The sequence below is a fragment of the Phasianus colchicus genome, chromosome 5 (genome assembly GCF_987193195.1).
Source record: "Phasianus colchicus chromosome 5, bPhaCol1.hap1.1, whole genome shotgun sequence".
Taxonomy (NCBI): domain Eukaryota; kingdom Metazoa; phylum Chordata; class Aves; order Galliformes; family Phasianidae; genus Phasianus; species Phasianus colchicus.
In genome coordinates this window covers 926,464-948,692 of record NC_143440.1, presented here as the reverse complement: position 1 = coordinate 948,692, position 22,229 = coordinate 926,464, and the positions used below count along the sequence as shown (strand labels likewise).

Here is a 22,229-nt window from a genome sequence, read left to right as displayed (position 1 = left end):
TGCTGAGAGTCGGCATTTGGTTTTTTGGAAAGAACTGCTGCCTTTTGGGTACTCAGAGAGAAAAGCTCTTCAGCACAGTAGGAACAATTCTTTGTCCATCTTCATCCCTGAAAACCATCTGCAACCTTGGGACAGGAACAAAGACCTTCCTTAAATAAAACAAATCCCCATCAAACAAGGGAAAGAAAAGAAACCTATTATCCACTGGAGACTGAGAGTTAAACATTATTTTACCTTTATTTCCCTGACAGATGAAAACCCAGACAAGGGGAAAGCTTGTCACAGCCTGCTCCGAGAGACTTTGGGGCAACAAGGAGAAACAGAGGCAGGCTCATGGCCGGCTGGATTCCTCTGCTGCTCCAGTTAATTCAGAAAAGCACTCAAACTCACAGCCTTTGGTGAGTCTTCCACCAGCAAATGTACAGCTTATGCATATGCAGCTGAAGAGGCTGTGCTTACTGTACTGTCCATGTTGGCATGCCAGTCTAGGTTTGTTTTAAACGCCGTTCCCTTCTCCTGTCAAAAGGCTGCATTCTGGTCTCTTACTCATTCCCTGAATTCAAAGGCTTTGTTCTGGGCTTAACTAATTTCACCTGACATCAGCAATGGTATCAGGAACTCAGGAATTTAAGCACTTATAATTCAAAAACTTGAATCTCTGTAAAAACAGTTAAATAAATTACGATGTGCCTGTTAAATTTTACACTCCAAAGTCATAATGAACTCCTGCCTTAGAAGAGCCATCCAGTCTAAGTTAGAATTTCCACGGCAAAAATCATGCAAGGTTTTTCATGAGAACGGGGAAGGCTGATGCTTAAAAAGCAATGGTCATTGATGACAGCTGCATAACGTGCATTGAGTTAGACAACATGAGTTTAAAAATACAGCCTAACACAGAATTTACTTTGTCACCAAAGCCTTATGGATTACGTGAAATGCTGAAAAATTGCCCTTCCTCTGCAAGAAGGAATAATATTATTTTAATATTCTAAGGAAAAATGAGCTATCCGTACATACATGCGAATGAACTAACAAAGAGTAATGTGTGCAAATAACAATAATCCCCAGGGTGGGGGAATAGAATCGAAGAATGACATGCTTTTCTTCTGGAACTGTAATTAGCACGACCAAAGCCAGAAAATCTCCTGAAAATAAATATACAGGGTTTTTTTTTCCCCACTTCCCCCCCCCCCTTTTTTTTTTTTACTAGTATTTGCTAAAAATCTATTGTGTTTAGCACAGAAGTGTTTGGTCTACAGATCAGCACTAGAGAGGCAAAGACACAGCATTGTGTGAGACTCACAGAACACCCTGGGCCAATGCCTGCTTTATGTTTCACTGATATTTATAAACGAATTTTCAAGAGCAAACAAACGCATCTCTATTTTGGAAGACTAAAGGAATGACCTTGCTGCCATTATCAACTATAAAATGATAGTACAGATGTATTGGGCTGTTTAATACAACAACAGTAAAAAAAAAAAAATCACCAAATAATCAAAGTGTCTACTAAGGGTCTGTTTTCATAGACAGAACACTTCAGCTTACAACCAAGTAATGTTCCACTTCTCTGAAACTCACACAGCACACGTTTAAAGCAATTGGAGAACAACAACAGTTTCTTTTCTTCTTTTTGTGTAGGTTGGTTTACTTTGGCTGTTTTTTTTGTTACCAATCTCAGCATTCCCAGAAATGTGGGAATTAGAAGAAGATGGTTGATTTCTCTGCACCTGCTAAGATGCAGCTTTTTGCAGCTCTACAGCACACAGACATCTCAGCAGAGCTTTCATGTGGCTCAGAGGTCTTTGTTGCTTTTTCCTTCTGGATTTTGTCAGAATTTGGACTTTTTTTTTTTTTGCCACAAATATTATTTCACATCAGTAGAATGCAGGAGGAGAAAAGAAAAAAGTGGATGATCAGACAGATCTGGAGGATTTTCTAGATTGGCTATGCTTTAAAACTTGTAGTTTTTAACAACTCCAAGCTGCTACTTAAATTCAAAGCTGCTGCTCTGAAATTCAGAAAATAATGGGGCCAGAAATGGAAGATGAAACTAAAAATAAGGACAGAAAATGTTCAGTTGTTACATAGAGGGCAATAAGAACATAATTCTTGAGTGTCCTAGCTTTCTTTTCTCCTTCTAGTTCCTGTGTACATTTCGATATTCAATATCACTTTATCTACTGCCTTACATGATGCTGCTTGCATTTATCTGTTATCTTTCACACTGCTACCACTCTACACCTTAAGAAAGTGTCAAGACAAATTCCAACACTGCAATCTCATCAAGGGGAGGAAGTGATTGGCTTTATATTGCATTCACAACACAGTTGGTTTAATTGCAAAACTTGTTTACATGTGCCTTCTTTTTGGCAGTGTTGCTGGCTGTCACAGACTAATGCTAAATACTGCCCAGTACTCAGTACACCACATGTACCAAAGTGATGGAAAAGCATAGTAGCATTAATTAAACTGCTCAGTAATTATTGTATGTGTATTAATAGGCATGCAAATAGACAGAGAACATGATGATTCTTTTCCTGCATCCTTCTACTTTTAACCTGATGAGATGTGAGAGGTCTCCAAGGTGCTTGAGAAATTCTGCTCGTGACAAACAACACTCTTTCTACTCATTTTGGAATGAGCCCCTAGCTCATCAGATCTTGTGTGCTGCTGGCTGCACCACCTCTGAGTTGCTACAGTAAGCAGAGCTACTGCAAGCACCTAAAATATACGTGGGCCTTCATAGGAAAAAGGAGTAGCCTCCAATTCTAAGTGATTATATTCCTGCCCACCAGACATGGGCCAAAAAACTCAACAACAACAAAAAAGTATTTGTTTAATCTATTGTGCTTCAGTATCATCCTCTGCACAATTGCAATTCTTACTTTTTAACAGGCGGAGGTTGAACAAAATATGGTAGGTCTCATTTTTGCCAGCAGTGCATTTGGACCATAACAAATGTGTACCGAAAAGAATGTCATAAACAAACTGGCATACATATGAAGTTCAGCTTCTAGATCTACTTTATTTCAACTGACCTGAATAGATTCCAGTATGAAAAACACATTTATTCCATTGGAAGCTGATGCTGAAGGGACAAGTGTCTACATTTTTCAAGGCATGTGACCCCATTGGCTAAAGGTTTAAAATAATTTTTGAAAAATTATGCAAAATTTCTTTAAAATCACCCTTTTTACACAAACTGTTTTTCACTGGCTGTAATTCTAACATCCATTATTCAACAAATAAGCAACTCCTTTACTCAAAGATTTCTATAGGAGAGTATAAAACTTCTTAAGTCAAGGTGTATAGGGTCAACTTAATCTTGCAAATAACCTTTGCTGTGCATATGAGTTTCTCCAGGATCCTTATCTCCTAAGCTTAAAGGAGTTATCAAAGTCAAAAAGCAGGATTACAGTTATCAGACCTGTATTTCAGTTTTAAGAGACTCACTATTGATCAACAAAGAGGGAAAGCTGACCTGAGTAAGAACCACATGAAAGATTTCCAGCCTAATCAACAATAAACTGAAATGTTCTTTCAATGAAGAGCTTGTTTTGAACATTTAATCAAACCATACATTAAACTGAAGTTATATAAAGCTATATGCAAAGAAAGAAAAAAAAAGACTTTAAGGAAATGTATACAGATTTCACTGAATTTTACAGGAAGGGATGAGAATTTACTTTAGCTACTATAAAACATTAAGAAATCAGCTATCTCAACTATGCCATTCAAAACTTGGAAAAGGGAATTGAAAAAAATGGAACAGAAAGATTCAGTCAGGAATATGGTAGCAATGGGTGCACATTATTTTCACTTGGATGCAAATCAAAGTAATTTGTAAGAGATAAATCACTTGTATATGTGTGTAAGTCTTTCACATGGTGGCTGGTACTTCCATCATTACATCTGTTTGCTGTTTTCTTTTTCTTACTTCTTTTTCTTTCACCTTTTTTTGTTTATGTTGAATATTAAATGGCTTTACCCTGTTCACACCTAGCATAGCAGCTTGTATGCAATCAGAAGTATATATAACAAGGTGAATCTTGGTCTCACTGCTTATGTTAACACAACCAGTTCTCATTTGTACAGGAGGAATGCTAATCAATTTCAAGTTTCCAAGATGTAAGGATGATGCATGAGCCCTCAGCCCCTCACAGTGTTCTGCCATCACGAAACCAGCACAGTGATAAAACAGATCCATAGTAGTCATTCAGAAATAAGCCACAAATAGTTTGGCAACAACACAGTCCATTTCTCAGGAAGAGAATCACCTACCACACATTACCTTACTTACTCTGCCTTTGGAAGGACATGTGATGAGGGGGAAAGGAACACAGGTTTGCAAGGAAAACATTGGCACAGAGAAGCAATTTAAGCTGGAGCAACATCCCTACCTGCTGTGACAGACACTAGTGGCTCTGCATGGCAGCTCAGAAGAATTAAGCACACAAATGTACTTAGGTAAGTAGTAGCTGCTTCTTGGGAGTCAAGAAAGATCTGGGTAGTGGGCCTGCCATCTCCTACCTAGAAGGAAACCGATCTGTTAGGGAAGTTTTACCATACAGTAACAAGGTGTCACTGATCTGGGCAGCTGGCTTTCCTTTTCACCTTGGGAGGAGGAATGCTGCGGGCTGCTGGGATGCAGAGATCATAAATAAGCCTCATGTGGAAACTGTATGTGTTCCCACTTTGCTAGTATCTTCTAACTAAAGTATGTTTTGATGGAAAGAATCTGTCTGCAACTATTTGACTGAAGGTAGCTGGAGGAAGAAACAATTGTAAGAAACGGTAATCAAATATTTACCTAAAAAGAAGTATTTGCAGGTCAGTCTTTGACCACGTACTCAACCTCACTTCAGAATATTGTATTGCATAGAAAGGATTTTGCATTACCATCACAGCAAGGGCTGACTACACTGCCAGTTTTGAAAACCTCTCCACTGATAAACAGCCCTACTTGTTTTTAAAGCAGTATTTACTTATGTCTCTGGAACTGGCCCAGCATTCCTCAAGTATATTTTCAATTGTTTCTGCTATTTTTATTTCACAGGATTATTATTTTTTGTTTCCACAGAAATAGTACTAACTGTGTAGTCCTAGTATTTTCTGCAGAGACTAAAAGGAGCTGTTATCTGCCAAGCCATGTTTCTGTGCCTCTGCTGGAGGTACTGGACATGGTGTGCTATGGGCCAAATATCTTTCTAAATTAAGCTCGCAATCTCTCTATTTCTGCTGGTATTGTTTAGCAAATATTAACATGAAAGCTCATCTGCAATGATCAGGTATGGTTCCTTCTGCTGCACTCTGTTATTTGTAAGCAGATTCTGAAAGGCCGTCTAAACAGTTTATAGTAAGGAGCTGTGCAAGTGTTGGAGAAAACACTTCCAAATGTGTGGTAAGGGAGTCAGCACTCTTTGTCCTCAGCCCAAACACTGGAGGGGTGCAATATGCTGCATTCCCAAACATCGAATGTGAGCCTCACACACAACCCTTCAAGTAATATACACAGAAGCTGACCCTTTGAAACACGCCCATATCAGTCCTCAATGGATAACAATTATCTACCTCGGGATAATTTAGCTTTCAAAAGACACTGAAGCCATCCTATGAACCGCTTCCTGGTTTTCGATTAAGTGACAAAAGATATTTGAAGAACCTTCTAAATGAAGAGGCCAAAGCCTTATGCATAATGCACTGACTGCCACTGTGATTAACTGGGAAACACCACAGCTGTCATCTTGTGAACTCAAGCATGGTCCCAGGAGGAAAAATTATTACACACAAGAAATAATGTTATGAAGTGTCTAACTCTGCAACTAGCCCAAACACTTTATTTCAATATTGTTTTATATCATTATCACCGGTTCCATATATGAAGATATGGGTTAAAACTACAGTTTCTCACTTGTGAATAATTCTTACATCTCTGAGTAGTTCTGGACTAAATCAATTCGGTAGAAAAATGTCCCTTTAAGATAAAAGTGTGACTCTGTCCCTCACTACCATTCTAGCTTTGTGACCCACTATAAAATACTTTCACCAAGACTTTCATGACTCGGTTATCAGCAAGAGATTATTTTAATCTTTCTGATAATCATTTCCCTAAGCTGCAATTTATGTAAACTTACCATTCCCCTACACAGAAAGCACTCTCATTTTTAATCAAACCAAAGTCACAAAGAAAATGTTTCTCCTTTTTTACATCTATTTTTAATCCGCAGGAAACTAAACACAGATGTCTCCAACAGCATGAGGCTGATGATGAGAAATCACAGTTTTACATATTTGGAAAAATCTAAATATAAATAGAGGCATCCTCTTCCTCAAGGGCTCACAGATTTACAGCTCTGAAATCATGTATTTCGACTTGGGTTTCCCTCTCTCCCATCCTGCACCCTGACAAATCATCCTTGCCTTCTGAGACCGATAATCCCGGTTGGCTGCAATGACACCTACTGGATGTCAGAACTGATGAACTGCAGACCCTGCTGCTGCTGAGCTGAGCTAGCTCACTGCCAATGCAACGTCCAACACCGCAGCCCTCTCCGGCAGAACTCCCGCCCACTGCAGCTCTTCCTGCCTGCTCGGATCTCGGTTACCCTATGAAGCAATTTCCTGCCTCTTTCAGGCTCATTTCTCAACTCCCAGGTAACAAATTTTCAACCTGATTACAACTAGGCCAGTTTAGCCCAGGCTCTTTTCAAGTCCTTCCATAATCTGAGTTGCTCCACTGCAGCTGTTGTTGTATGAAAGTTATTTATAAACTGCAGGCAAAATCTTCAGATATTTATAAAAGCTAATATGCAGAATAGGAAGACAAACCGCATCACTTCATGGTTACTGTTTTCACTGGGCCCTTTCTGTTTGTTCATTCCTCCCTATGAGAATCCCACAGCTGCATTTTGGCTTTGACTGGGAAAGAATTTAAAGCAGAAGTTCTAATCGCAAATTTAAATTTGTTAAGTAAATATTATGTATTTAACTCATAAACATTGCATCTTCTTCAAATGGAAATGTGATTACATGCCTAGCAACAATTTTAAAGTAGGTTTGGGAGAAAGGTTTGCATTACATTCGTGTGTGAGCACTTCTGATGGCCCCGTTGGTATCAGAATTAACCTTTGCTTTAGTTATGTTTGTTTTTACAATTATTGCCCCAAGGGAAAAAGGTGGGACCCAATGTGATATCATGGAGGACCAGTGGAGACTTAATGGGAATCCAGCCTCTGGACCGGAATTGTTCAGAATTCCCTGAGTTCAGTAGGTTTGGAAAGACTCTTGACCAACATGTGTTGGCCATGGCCTCTGGACGAGGAAATCTCAGAAGAGTACTGAACCTGAGCCTCTCCTGTGAATTCTTCATTTCAGTGGTGGAATAAGTGATCCAAATGAGAAATACGTACCTGAGTTTATTAGGAACTTAATCATCCAGCAAGAGACCAAGAACCTTGGATGAACTTCTCTGTGACTCCAGCTCTAGCATTCAGCAGAGGAATTAAAAACATAACAGGCTAATGAAACACTGTTAGAATCACCCACCCATCAGCTAAGTAAAATGCTCATTCTTAAAGTTATTCAAAACAAAAACAAACACAAAAGACTAAAAAAGAAGTTTATCCTGATTGGAAAGATTATGCTCTGATCATGAACGTAAACTCTAAAGTCTGCCTAGAGTCAATACTGGCAATAAGATTCTTAGCTTCTAGAGAAGTTCCTCTCACATGGTTTATCAAAGAGCTTTTCAACATCCCAGCTCCAGAAAGGCAATCCCAACCCAAGGGAACTCAAAAGAACAGTGCAAAGTAAACAAACCCTGACCAGACAGATAGAAGGTAAGCATGAGAGGAAGAGTAGCTTTCTAAATAAATTCATTGTCATTTTATGCCATCTATGATAGATCAGCAATGTCTGGCTGACACCTCTGTAAATAAGCTGTTCAAAAAGCATTACAGACAAATAAACAAGTAACTATTACAGCAATATAAACAAATCAACTATTTCTGTTTTGTATGAAAGCTATACAATTAACAAACTGGTAAGCAATTCAGACTGGTTACCTGCAGAAAGCTATCTGGAGGGACAGCACCTGAACAGCCATGCAGCACAATACACTTAGTGGATACCCCTGCATTCATGTTCAGAGGCAGCCTTTTCCAGCACTAGATAACGGTTAGCCTTATCTTTAACCTTTCAAACACTAAAGGACAAATTTGGTCCTCTTTCTTAACATCAGGAACCGCTCATTTTACAGCATTTGCACTCACCATGGCCTTTAAGAGACTTGTCTGAGACCATTCTTCCTCTTGACAAACAGCCTGAACCCAAGCCTGGTGTAAGAGACCAAGGGTGGACTAAGCTCTCTATCTGCCTCCTTTTCTGACCTACAGCTTCCAGTCCCTGGCTCACAAGCAGTCCTCTGGCTGGTCAGATGGGCAGAAGGAAGCTCTTACAGCTGGAGGCACTGGGCAGTAAAAGCATACACCAGCAGCTGAAATTGCCTCCCTTGAATACATTAAAATCCAAGCAAGGGGGTCCATAAAAATAGTATTTATTATAAACTAGGCAGAACTGACACAGTATTCAAGAGAAAGCAGAAAATAGGCATGGCAAGAAGAGTTACTAAGTTTTGTCTACAGCCATCCATCAATTACGAAAAGTTTCAAGATGCTTCTCAGACAAATGCTGGCTGACAGATGTTATACCCCATCAAACTGCACTAACATGGTTCTGATTCAGGTACTACGAAGTGGCAGTGGCTCAGTTCAGAGTCACCAATCATGCTACAAGTTAAGGTTCTCTTTTTTTCAAGTAAAAAACTTACTGAAGCATAGATTTGAAGGCCTGAAGTAGCCACTGTCATTACCTACTCTGAACTCCCACGTAATACAGCCATTAAATTACACCAAACTATTCCTGAACCAGACTCAAATATTCTGGATATCAAGAGCAAAAGGGAAGGTAAAGTATTTTTGGTGACAGCACACTCTCTGCAATGGATTCACATGTTTTGGTGAGCAATAGGAAGACTCCATGTAGTAGTTTTTAGCCCAAGAAAAATAGAAGTATTTGTAAAAGCTTGATCATATATTTACCTTTTTACAGATATGGAAGCTGAAGCTCAGAGGCATCAAAGTTAGCCACAGACAAATTCATCAGAGATTAAAAGCAAGCAAAATATATGTGCGCTGGTGAAAGTCTACCAGACAGGGTTAAAGCAAGATTTGTGTGCTGCCAGGCATTGCCTGCATTTTACCACAGTCACAATGCAGCCAACATAAGACACAGAATTTCTGAGTCCCAGCCCCTAACTTTTTATGCAAGGAAGCAGTTGCTTATTGTTATTTACATTAATTTGATTTGTATTCTTGTAGATGAACAGCACAGTGACGGGAAAGCAAACAGCATGTTTGTTCACAGAGGAAACTAGCAAAGTTAAGAAAGAAAGCAAATGTTTTATTCCATAGGAGGCTCCATATGTCCGTCTAACCCAGCTGTATTTCTGAGGTTAAATGATGCAAAGATAAAAAGCTGACTTGCTGAAACAAAGGAGCAATCCAGATGCTCCCATTCATATTCTGAAGTTATTGCCATCAGCTCTGCGACCAACACATTTCACAGCTTGTGAGTTTGCAACAATCATAAATTAAGGCAGTAAGAGAGGACAAAGTCTAGTCCTATAAACCTTTGAGAGCTTTGCTTTGTTTATATCCCAATTAGGGACATCACCAGTGCTCTCAAGTTTATAAAGTATTGGAACCCACTAGAATCTGGACCTCAAATCATTCATTTAATATTTCTGACATCCTGATTGTTATTCTGTATTAAGACCACAATTTCACACACAAAGAACTACATGTCATTCTTTGTCCTTCTCCCAGATAGAATGAGGGTCACCAGGTGCAAAAAATTGTGCAAACTTCACAAAAAACCTCCCACCAAGATAACGTCTGCAAGGAAGTGGAACAATGTGTCCTTTTTGGAGGCTCTGTTTAGCATCCTGCCTATCACTTGAGAACAAAGTAATAAAAGATAAATCTAGAAAAAGGTTTCCCTAATGAGTTCCTGAATTTTCCCCCGAAGGCATAACAAACTCTACCTGATACCTAAGGGCTGAATTCATACATGGGTTCCCTTCTGAAGGAGCTCGTCCTTCTGTGTGAGATGTACTGATGAGGCATGGGTATGGATTCCACAAACACTATTTTCTTACATCTATTCTGCGTACTCAGGAAAATACAACACCTCTCACTTTCCAGAATCCAGTACTTGCAGTTTGCGCCTACTCTAATTTCATAAAAGTCTTTTTCTAGGAAAGGTAATATTTAATGATATTAAACTGCACTAAAAATATTTGTGATAACTGTCAAATTCATTTTTAAAAAATCATTAGGGTCAGCGTAACTGCAATAAATACAAAATTAGTAGCGAGAGGTTTCTTTTAAGGTTACATTAAAATAACATTTGGGATCTGTCTGGATCTGACAGAATGCAGGGAACTGGCTACAGCCACAATTTGTCCTTAATTTCTTTGTGTCCAGATGAGAAAGATACTAAACAATCCATATTTTTTATTCATAGTGCTCCGTATGCTGCAGTAGAGGAAGTGGTCTCAAAATTAAATTTAGGATTCTCAGTCAGGCAGTTTGGTTTTGTTTGCCTTACAGCTGTCCTTAGGCAAGTTACTATTTTGAACCCTTTTTGTAAATGTGGGGAAACTACACTTAATTCCTCCCACAGCTGTCACAAGGCAGAACTGTCATCCATGAGTGATGTGTGTAAAATGCTCCGAACCTTCAGCAAAATGCTATTGCTCTCAGTGCTGCTAGTATTGCCTGCGTGGACAAAATAAAGGACAAAGTTTTACATTTAAGTCCTGATCTGCTGTGTTTGCTGCTTCACCCACTTGCAGCATTCCCTGTATTTTCCGAGTAGAAATACACCTTCTCAGCATTCAGAAAAAAAAAACAAAAGACATGAGAAAAATTGCACCTCTGTGCTGCAGAGCTTAGGATTACTGGAAAATTACATTTTCTCTTCAGTGGATTTCTATACATTCTGTTTGAAATATGAAAAGCCAAATTAAATCACGTTGGATCTGGGATAGTTTTGAAGTGCACCAAATCAATCGCTTGATCTGAAAACGCTCTAATGCACTTCCAGTTTGGAATGTGTGTGCCAAGCACTGCTGAGAGCTCCACACTTTGAAAACAAAATACCAGCGACTTCAAGGACATGTGACTGAATCCTCTATCTCTTAGCTGAACTGAAAGGAAGACAGGTAAAACTTTTCTCATCTTTCAAAATTTACATCAGAACCTTTTACCAATTAGAGAAAATAAACCATCCTGACAAAGCTTTTAAGTGCGTCTTAAAATTGCATTTTTGCTACTTAGATCTCAGGGACAAGAAAGATGAATCATGTCTCAGAATTTATTCAGCATTGCTAATTAAACTCATTCCTCGAGGCCTGGGAAGCACTAAAGCACTGGAGTGTAACAGTGAAAATTAGTGATTTGAATAGAAGAATCATGAACTTTGGAAAAGAAAACATTACCCATCGGTGGAGCTCACCAAATAACCCCTTCCAGAAATTAAATAAGATTAATGAAGGTGAAGTCAAGAAAAACAACAGCTTTCAAAAGTCCTCATGTCTCATTTTAAAGAGCACAAAATAAAATAGCCCAATAGCACTAAAAATCTTTATCATGCATCTATACGTTTTACACAAAAAGTAGGGAAGCAAATTCTATAGACCTAGTTATATTGTACGCCACAGAAAAAAAACTTCATCACTTTTTTTTTTAAATGAAATTAATCCTTAAGTATTTTTTAAACCTTGGGTCCAAATTCTGACCCCCAGATTTTGTCACACTTTGCTTAAAACTGTTTTCCTCGAGGTTTCATTGCTACCAGTAGTGTTCTACACTTAGTGAACAAACTGCTCATCCTTCCCAAGCTGCTGAAGAGCCTGAAGGCTGGCACAGCCAGAGCACAGCCTTCCTGGGCAGCGCTCCTCCACTTGTCACTGCAGGCAGCACGCCTCTTCAGAAGGCAAGGTGCTGCACTCAGCTGCTCAGCTGTAACCCACCTGCACACAAGACCAGCTTGGCTACAAGGCTGGTATTGCCCTTAATTGTGTTCTTTTTTGGTGTGCGTTTTGGAAGTGTTTTAGAAAAGTACAGCCTGGTTTTGGTGCTTTTATTTTTTTGAGATTACTGACAGTTTTGCTATTTGGAATTCTTTGCATGTGATTAAACAAAGGAAGCGTTTAAAATCCAGCAGAGATGTGAAAGACTGCAAGGTTCTAAGGTCTGCTCAGTTTTGACTCTTGCAAACATAGGAAGGAGTACTGAGAAGGGAACACAGCATAGGGCAGTTAATTAAAGAATTAGCAGGTTATAAAGCACTGTCTGACTGAAGGTATCAAATTCAAATATTTGCATGAAGGAATAAGAAAAAAACCAGCTGCTTTTTCATTAAGCTTAGACCTTGCTGTGGTCTAGCACAACCTTGGTGTAAACAGAAGCTTGCAATCTGCTGTGTATGTAAAGGCACAAATTTCTTGACAGTGTTAAGTTCACACGGTTTTGTGAAGATATTTCCCAGCCAAGAAGCACAACACAACGCCGTGCACTCTGAAGCAGCAAAGATAACAGGAAGGGTCATATCTGCACCGATTTAAGCTATGGAAGCAAGACACTGCTCCTAAATAAATGAGATTTATCACAAAGGCTGACCACAGAAAAGAAAGAAAAGGTGGTAATTATACACGGCTGATTTAAAATGTGTAACTCATATAGACTGTAACCTTAAACAAGAGAAGTTAGAATGTAAAAGCTAGCAGTGCATTTAAATGGTTAAGAAGTTTCTGAACTGTTCTCTTTCCTAAGAAAAGATGTCTCAGGTTGCAGCTACTCTGAAAAGAATAGTTTTCCATCATTTGAAGTTTTCCATCACTTTCAAAGAAGGTATTTCTAACCTAGCTGCACATTAGTATGTCCTTGAGGACAGAGCAAGATAAATACACGTCACCTATCACTGTATTGTTAGAATTAAACGGCGAAGGAGAATAATAATGGTAGTGTAATTCCTAGTGAGAGAGATTCTTCAGAAATGGAAAGCTGCACTGTTTTAGAGATAACTCTGCTCTCTTCTGAGACTTGCAAAATAGCAGCATGCTGAACTTCTGGTACCTTAGAGAGGGATATATCCTTCAAAATCTTCTATTCAAGAAAACCTGTGGGACCACTTCTCATAGAGAGGTTCAGAGCCACAGACTGATTACAAGTATGAAAAGATTTCTTGATGAGGGGAGACAGCCACAGTGAGGACCATACTGCTCTGAGAACTGTTGTGCAAGAGGATATTCAGTAAATGCATACCGAATATTGAAAGATGCAGAGAAACCAGGCACTCTATATTTTCAGTATTATAACTGAGCTTTAATGAAAGTAGAGTCAAACAGCACATAATTAACTAGTGAAACCTTCACTTTTACTGGAGTTGGAAGGGGATTTCAAAACATTATATACTTCCCGTTCATTTTGGAACAGATATTTGTCAATACTTACTTTCTACAGTGCATCCTTCATTCTTTTAATACATTTATAATTGAAAATACTCCAAAGATGATGTAATTCCACAGATCAGCTAAAGATTTCTTACCACGCTGATGTGGTAATCAGTGACAGATTATAAAAACATTCAATGTCTTATTAAAGAAGAAAAGTATGTTTATATTTCATGGCACGTCAAACAGTGGCTGAGAAGGGACAAGAAAGAACCTTTCTGCTCCTTTTCTTACCCCCGTCCTCCATGGACAACTTGTTCTGACAGCCTGCTCTGGAGGCCTGGCCTCCAAATCATCTCTCACCAGTCAGGATCAGATGTAGCATGCCAAACTACATGATGCAGTGTGACACATTATACGTGCCTGTGGTAATGCACTTGTTAAAACTGCATGCATTTACAGCATACATTAATAACGTTCTCTTTAGAGACTTCCTCTTCAAATTTAAGATCACACCCACTGTTTGCAGTGTAGATGGTCACCACAATGGAATTTAACTATCTTATCCATTTCAGAAATAATGCCATATCTTGAACATTTAACAAGGTTTCCATTGATTTTATAGGGGTCAAAGGGAGGGAAAGGCTTCTAAGATACTTTTAAGATAATGCTTCCATTCCACTTACAAGGGATGCTGCCTTTTTTGACACCTAATACCATGGAGTTCTTGACATGCTTTTCTTCAGGTGGAGAATCCATTCAGCAATGAACAACTTCTCAAACAGGTCTATGAGCTCCTTACACTTTATGCACATGGCCCCAGACTTCTCTCAGCTACTTTGAATGCTTTTGATGCATTAATCAGCCACTGACTCTGGTTGCAAGAACTGCACAGAGTAGAGTTCTGAGTGGTATAAAGCAACAGTACATGGGACCCTCATGACACTGTGGACTTGGGGACATTATTATGACATTTGAGTGAGTTGTTACAGAATTCTATGAATTTTTTTTTCAGGGTGCTTTGAATAACACATGGAGAAAAGCCCACAAATTGCAGTGAGAACCTGCAATTCTTTTGAGATACACTGAAAAATAAAATCCAGAACTTCCTACCTCACCTGCCCTAACAGCAATGCTTTCTGTAAGCTCATTGCCAGGTGAACAGAAAGGTTTGTTTAATTTTCAGTGCACACAGACAAAACAGATTTTGTTTTGGGAAGATGATTGGTTTGCAACGTAAAGTGCCCATTGAAAGATGTTTGTGATTTCTCTTTATGTAAGGTTTCCAGAGTCTTCGGTGGTGCCCTAAGATGTATGTCATAGCATGTTCATACAAAAGTAGGCTGTTTAAATTACTATGCAAGACCCTGCAGCCACAGTAAATGCTGCAAGAAAATACTGCAGCCATAGTGCAAGTCTCATGTTCTGATTACGTTAAATTCTCACTCTGTGTGCAACTTGGCAAAAGATTCCTCCCTCAAAATTTGCTCACCAGAAGCAAAAAGGTCCTTTTAAAAGTTCCTTCTCAGTTCAGACTAACTTCCCCACCCATTCTTCTTCTCAGACTGATACTTCATAAACTACAAATTTGATTGTTTCCTTTTTCACTGGATACCTAGAAAGGCCAAGCTCATTTGCTTTGTGTAGGTATAAGGGGAGACCATGCCACTGACCTGAAAGAAATAACTCTCTTATTACAGCATAGCATGCTGGTTGCTGTGTTGGATGCCATTGCTAGGTGAGCGATATTGTAATTTCTTACATTATTCTTACCCCAAACTACTGCATTCTAGTTCTACAATAAAGTGTGAATACTCCATACCGGTTTTAAGTATCAAAATTGTTCAGCAGACAAAGAGCTGTCCTGGTGACCCCAGGGGGAGCGCAGCAATGGTACTGAAGACCAGAGGGCTAAGAGAAAACTGGTCTTGAAAGTCAAGTTTTGCAGAGTAAGAGTCAGATAGCTATCACACAGAAATCATTCTGCAGAAATCTTTAAAAAGATTGAAATGTAAGCTTACATATGATCCTTGATTTTATGTTTATTTACATACATATATAACACAGAAAGTCTCTACATAATGTATAGAAATTATAACTATCGCTGCCTAAAAAGCACTACAGATTAATAAAATAATTTGAACAGATCCTGATCTGCCCAAGAAAGAGTACACAGTTCTGACAGATCCCTTAGTACAGATGGTGGGAGTGAAACGTATCCACATAATAATCACATCCTTACCAAAATTGAAAACGTATGTGAAACTCATGGTGGTCTAGCAAAAATATAAACTCATAAACGATTTCTTGATTTGGTGTCATCATTCATTTCTTTCATTTGAGAAATCATTTTAGTAGGACATACAAAGATTGATGGCTTTTTCATAAAAGGATATTTTATGAAATAGTGAAATGTAGCATATTTCTACCTGATAAATGCAGAGACCTGTAAACTTTGAACCCACACTGGCCTTTGTTGCTCATGACCCTGTTTAAATGATTTATTTTCTTTTAACAACTGAAGTCTGCAGGAGGTAGAATACACTGTGTAGATCTTTAATTCTGTTGAAAATTTAACAGTTTAAACACAGAATGGCTGACATGAGAAGACCTATTACTGAAAAGTCGTATTATCTTCATTTCAATATCCCTTTCAGGAGTGATATTTATGGGTGGAGAAAATGGATAATTGATAAAAACAACCTGGTAGGCTGCTGCAGAGCAACGGAGGAGCTGGTTGGCATCGTTGGCTTCATACTGGGGTGTCTGGTGGACTGCATCAAAACTACAGACTCTTGGATTCCAGCACATGCAAATATATAAAATCAGCAAACTTGCCTTTTTTCTGGAACATCTTGAAGGAATTGAATACTTCCAACTCTTGTGAAACGTACGGATTTAAAGATCCTTCACTGCTTTTTATTTATATATTGTCAGTGTGCAGTAAAGTCAAAATAACATCATTAGCATATTTTCTACTCTTTCCCATGTAGTTCACTACAGAAATTAAGTAAATCAGTCCTCATCAATGTGATGATAACAATCATCTCAAATGCAAGTCATGTTCCATACAGAGAATCCAATATTGTTTCAGAACAGTGGGGTTCAAGTCAGGATGTTTCCCCAGCACTGTACTACACTACTGCTCTACTGCTCTTTCATTAGATCAGCCTACAGAATCTTACCAAGCTTTAACGTGTACCTAAGCGTTATCATATAGTGCCTAATGCTCCATTTTATAAAATTAAACTGATATGACCAAAGACATGAATAAGGTTGGGGTTTTTTTTTAAGTTGCTTATTCACTGAATAAGCTTCTTAGTCTAAGCAAACTCTATGTTTGTGAAACATCTCATGAATACGTGGTGCTGTAATGTAAATACTAAATTTTTAAAGCTCCCCTACTTTTCTTTACTCTTCATTATTAGAAATAAATCTTATGAACCAGATAAAAGTATTACAGTTAATCTCACCTGAATGGAAACAGTATGTACTACTCTTTTCAATACAAGAGAAACTGGCTTTGACTAGAGTGGCAACAACTGGCAAACTGATTTTATAGTTTTGATTTATTGAATATTAGGAAATAAACTTTTTTAATAACGACTCCATTTAAGTATTCATTAAAATGGAATTAGTGCAAGCAGGGCCAGATTCTCATATCCATATTCTTGTCAGACAGCATTTTATTACACAAAAGTCCCACTGACATCAGTGGGATTACTTGTAAAAGACTGTTCAGCATGAGTGAGAATGCAGAGCTTGCTGCTAAGAGGGTACAAAGGGCTACAGAGCTCTGAGGTATAACTCTGCAACCCTATAACTGTCCCCACAACAGCCCTCAGCAGTGAGGAGCAGCATGCAAGTGTCTGCCTAGGACTCCTCTGTATATTGGTGTGCACCAATGTCTGCACCTCACCAACCAAAAACCTCACTCGCTTTGTCCCTGCCCCAACTGCATGGGACTTGAAATAAGCATCTTCATCCTCGCAAAGGAAATTCCCAAAGATTCATTATTTTACTTAAGACTGTGTGCTGAAGATGTTTATCTTCATAGTTCCTTCGGTCTGAGCAATAGTTAGAACAAAGGAATGCATAGCAATGTGGCCTTAAAACAGCATTATGAAGACATACTTGGATTTATAAGAAAAATCACTCAAGGAAAAAAAAATAGGTTGATATAGTAGTGGATCTTATTAAAGGATCAAGACTGCATACTGAAATTCTTTAAATTACACAGCTGAAAAGATTACCATCTTGTGTTTTTGTTTTGTACACTCCTGACTTAAGTATACCTAAACAAATAAACTCATATGATGGCACAGGATACAGAGAATTGGCTTAGTTATTAATACTGATGACCATAAGGAAAAGCATATCCATTTTTCCATGTATATCTCCAGATGCCCCTCAAACTGAATTTGATTACTATCTGTACTATCTTTCTTTATTCAGTAATCACTAAATATAATGAACCAGAGAGAAGGTTGATAAATTTGACCTTTATATATAAAGCAATGATATGTGAACAGTTGGTGACTATCTTAATTTATCCTTCAATCAAAATTATTGGCAATCAATTTTGGAAAATAACCTTTAGTATATATGCTGTGCTTTTATATTTTCATTCCATACATGACCGTACGTGAAATGCACTACTTGACTGAGTGAGCATAGGTAGAATGCAGGTCTGACAGCAAATCCTTCAGTCTAATCAGTCACTATACGTACAGCCTTTCCTCCTCCATGGAAACTGCTGCTTCCATTCTGTAGAATTGCTCAGCAAAAAAACATTTTGCCAGTAGAAAAACAAATATGGTCAAAGCCAATTTCCTTAACATTTCTTTAAAATCTCAAAAAGGTCTTCTTTTTTTTTTTTTTTTTTCCCCTGCAGGTATAATTCATAAACAAGCTGCTTGTTCTGTTTAACTTTGGTTTAAAAACTAGCCAACACAAAGGATATTCTATCATATAGTTCTCAAAGGTCAGAGCTGAAAGCTTAAACTTCAGGTTCTACTGAGATAAAGGCACTGTGCTTTGCTAAGTTATTATCCCTGCTTATAATCTTCACTGACTTCAGAAAGAATTGCATTGCTTAAACAAAAAGGAAGTCTGATTCTAATTTGCTATCTAGATCTACATTCTTATATTCTTTTTATAGATTTTTGAACAACTTATCACTGGCATCTTCCTTCACTCAAACATAAGTGAAAGTTTTATCTTACTTCGGATATCGCAAAAATAATTTATGACTAAGGAAACAAAACCTTTTGTCTCACAATATATTTCTTTGCGACAGCTGTGCTATTTCACTGAAAGCACAAAAGCTGTGATGGTCTGGACTGCAATCAACCATTTTTAATAGGAAATTTTTACAGACTTTTAATAAGATCTCCTAGCATAATTTATGGGGAGAGGTTTTGAAGTGAAGAGGCATTGTTTGGCAAAGTGTTCTTCCTCTAATCTCAGGAAATTTAAATAATCGACTGCTCATTTCCTCTAAACTTAGGATTTCTCCTAAAAAAAATGGTTAAGAAAAACACCTGCTATACTAGCAGCAAAATAAGTGCACCTAGGCCCCAAACAAAATGTATTTCTAATGGCTGTTCAAAGGCAAAATACTTGATGTCAGAACAAATTATTACTCATAATAATAACACAGTATTGAGTTTTGTCTGTTACATTCAGAATATTTAAAAATATTTTGAATGTAGATAGCATGCTGGTTAGGATAACTGCAGGTTTGTTTGTTTGTTTAAGTTCAAGAGGTTCAAAATAAGTGGGCAAACAATTCATAAACAGTTTAGAAGAAAACCACAGAAGCACCCAAAAGTTACTGCACTTACTGAAGCAATCCACGGTTCCTCTGACCACAGAACTTGGCTGGGATGAGGAAAAGAATCAGGCTTCCCTGAGACCTCTGGTAAGTCTTGCAAGAAGAGACTCACAGGATATGTCAGCACTTTCGCTTTTGTCCCAGCCAAATCTAGGAAAAAAAAAATCAGAAAACTAAATAGGGGCCACATTTCTATTCATCAACAAGGACAGTCAAAGCTCCTGAACGTGGGACAGATTTGGTTTGGCTGACTGGGTTTTTGGATGACACCCAGAATTTATTCTAACTTTTCAGTGTAATCCATTGTCTGTATTTATGATTTACAGTAACAGCTTCCTAACTGTATTCCCCCAGACTATGTTGGTTAGAACACCTCTCCCACAGGTGGTAAACAAAACAAAACAAAGCAAAACAAAACAAAAAAAATAGAAAGAAAGAAGGAAAAGAGAACGGGGAAAAAAAGGGAGAGAAAGAGAGGGAGAGAAAGAGGAAAAGCCTTTAATGGAAGGGCTAAGAACAGCTCAGGTGCAGTCAGAGCACCAGGGACTCGTCCAGGTCATTGTATGCTGAAGACCTCAAGAGGGCACTCAGCACAAAACGTAGTGCATTACAGGACTCCAAGGAGGTGACTGCAGTTCATTCCTAGGCCAGTTTTCACAAAAAGCAGTTATCCTTACCATTTTTCCAGAGAGCCAACTCTCCTTTCATCTCTTCATCACCACAGATACAGAACTGTAATAAAAAATAAAAAATTAAAATTAAAAAATCCGAGGAGGGAAAATATGCCATCATAAAATCTATGCTTCTTTTTTATATTGAAGAATAGCCGTTTTGTTAGTGTTTTTAACATTTTACCATTTAAAAGAGGACCAGTTTCTACATTCACCTCTAAAACCTGACTTTTAAAAAGCTGTTGATCGCAAAGGTGTGCCAGCCAAAGAACTTTGCTTTCTTCAGTCACTATGTTCAAGACATGCGGGACAGAATATCACTTTCTTAGACTCCTCCCCTCTGGCCTGCCTACAGAAACTAAACGAAATCCAAACCAGTTTTCAGGGGTTTCCAGTCAAAATGCACCTTCTCCTCTCTCTTCATCCAAGACTTAGCGGGATGTTCCTGCCTCCATGCCTGTATATGTTCACACAGGCACACAGCAGCCACTTCTAACATGGCAGGGCCTCCTGTGGGTGGGCTCCTGCTCTGCCCTGTCCGCACAGCACGGCTCCCAGCCGTTCCAAAGACCTGCAGCCGCAGGGCTGCCTGACCCCAGGCCTCACAGCTCTGCACCCCAGCAGCCTCTGCAGCATCTCTGACTCTCCAGGCAGAGCTTTTATCCCATCTGTGGCCGGTACTCTCAACTGCCTTCACAGTCTGCAAACAGGATTATAAACAATTGCCTTGTTCCCACAGAGATGTCATTATTCTGATAAAACTGAAACCCATTCTTCTATAACATCCTCTTTAACATTGGTAGTTTCACAAAACACATACTGCCCCTTCTCTATTCAAAGTGGACTTCCTGATGCACAAGTTCAAACCCCAGCTATCATCTATCATCTTAATTCTTCCAGGACAAATAAAGTATCGTGCAACATACCATATGTGGATATTTCAGCAGAGCTATTTAGAGGCATGTCCTGTCATCCCTTTGCAATCAATGGTTATTTTATTTTTGTATATCTAGAGTAATACACAACAAACCTCCATCCAGGTACACTATCTGAACAAAAAGCAGACACCAGGGTGACGAGTCAACTCCCTGCACGAACTGAGCCATTTCGGGACCCTGGGGCACCTGAGACACCTACAAGCATGGCACAGCACATGAGCTTTGGGAGCCTTGTCAGTTTGCAGCCACACACATCATAAGACACCAAGTGACACTGGGCTTCAGCACTTGAAATTCCTCCTGGGGATCTGCAGCAGACCAGATGTACCATGTATTATTCTTATTCCCCCCCCCCCCCCCCCGTGTGCCAGCTGTACTATCCAAAAGGAGTACAAGCATAAAAACCAATGTGAGTCATGGCTTTTACCAGTGTGCTCAGTGCACTGGAAACACAGATGCGGATGCTAGAGCTGCTTGGTGTTCAGACTCCATAAGTGGGTCTGCCTGGCTGCTACGTGCTCAGGTGTGCAGGTGGGAGAGGGGCGGGGGGCTGTATGCAGCACCATTACTGCCTGAGGGAATGGAGTTTACAAGACGCTTTTACCTCTGGAAGTTATGATGGGTAAAATTAGCAGTAAGAATAATTAATTCTGCCATTAGAGATAAAAGGTTGGAACCACTACTGCTTTAAACACTTTAGATAAAACACACATTAAAAATATCTCCCGAAACACTTGCTGAGGGGGACCCAAAAGAGATTATGGCCAGAATCACCTCAACGTGTGCTAGTTGTGACCCGAATGTGTGAATCTCCACGCACTCAGCGATCAGGCACAGGGAGCACAGCCTGTCCCACATCTCAGAGCCCCACAGCTTCCGACTGTGACCAACGCACATTGCCGGTAATTGCACAGCCCAGGACTTCTTCCAGTTTCTGCACAAGGGATGGAACTCCTGCTGTCCAAACAGTGGAGATGAATCCGCCGGGATCTGATTTACTGAGGACCGCAACGTTTTTAGAGGGGATTTCCAGGACAACAAAAACAACGCACGGTATTTTTAAGCACGGTGCCATCCTTGATGCTGTCAATCCCCAGAGTTCGTCGTCATTTTGCCAACGGCCGGCTCTTCCCAGCTATCTCCCAACTTGCCACCTTCGCAGCCGCTGCCTCAGAGCCCTTCAGCACCAACGGCCGTTAGCTGGGCGCGAGGCGCGGGCGGGAAAGCGGGGCGGGAAAGCGGGGCACGAGCCGGGGGCACGCGCG

The 22,229-nt window shown here is 39.3% G+C and overlaps 1 protein-coding gene across 5 annotated transcripts in view; it reads right to left on the bottom strand.

The window, feature by feature from the left end:
• The window catches only part of WT1 (WT1 transcription factor), an 89,539-nt gene extending 67,331 nt beyond the window's left edge, over window positions 1-22,208 (bottom strand). The window contains exons 1-4 of one of the 5 annotated variants that reach the window (XM_031607193.2): window positions 22,017-22,208; window positions 21,739-21,918; window positions 20,033-20,087; window positions 19,366-19,505 (exon numbers count right to left, since the gene is read on the bottom strand). The gene's annotated coding sequence lies outside the window, so the exon portion shown is untranslated. Of the gene's footprint in view, window positions 1-19,365; window positions 19,506-20,032; window positions 20,088-21,738 lie in introns of all 5 variants that reach the window. The other 4 variants (XM_031607194.2, XM_031607192.2, XM_090142117.1 and 1 more) reach the window with 4 other exon arrangements.
• Window positions 22,209-22,229: the final 21 nt, after the last annotated feature.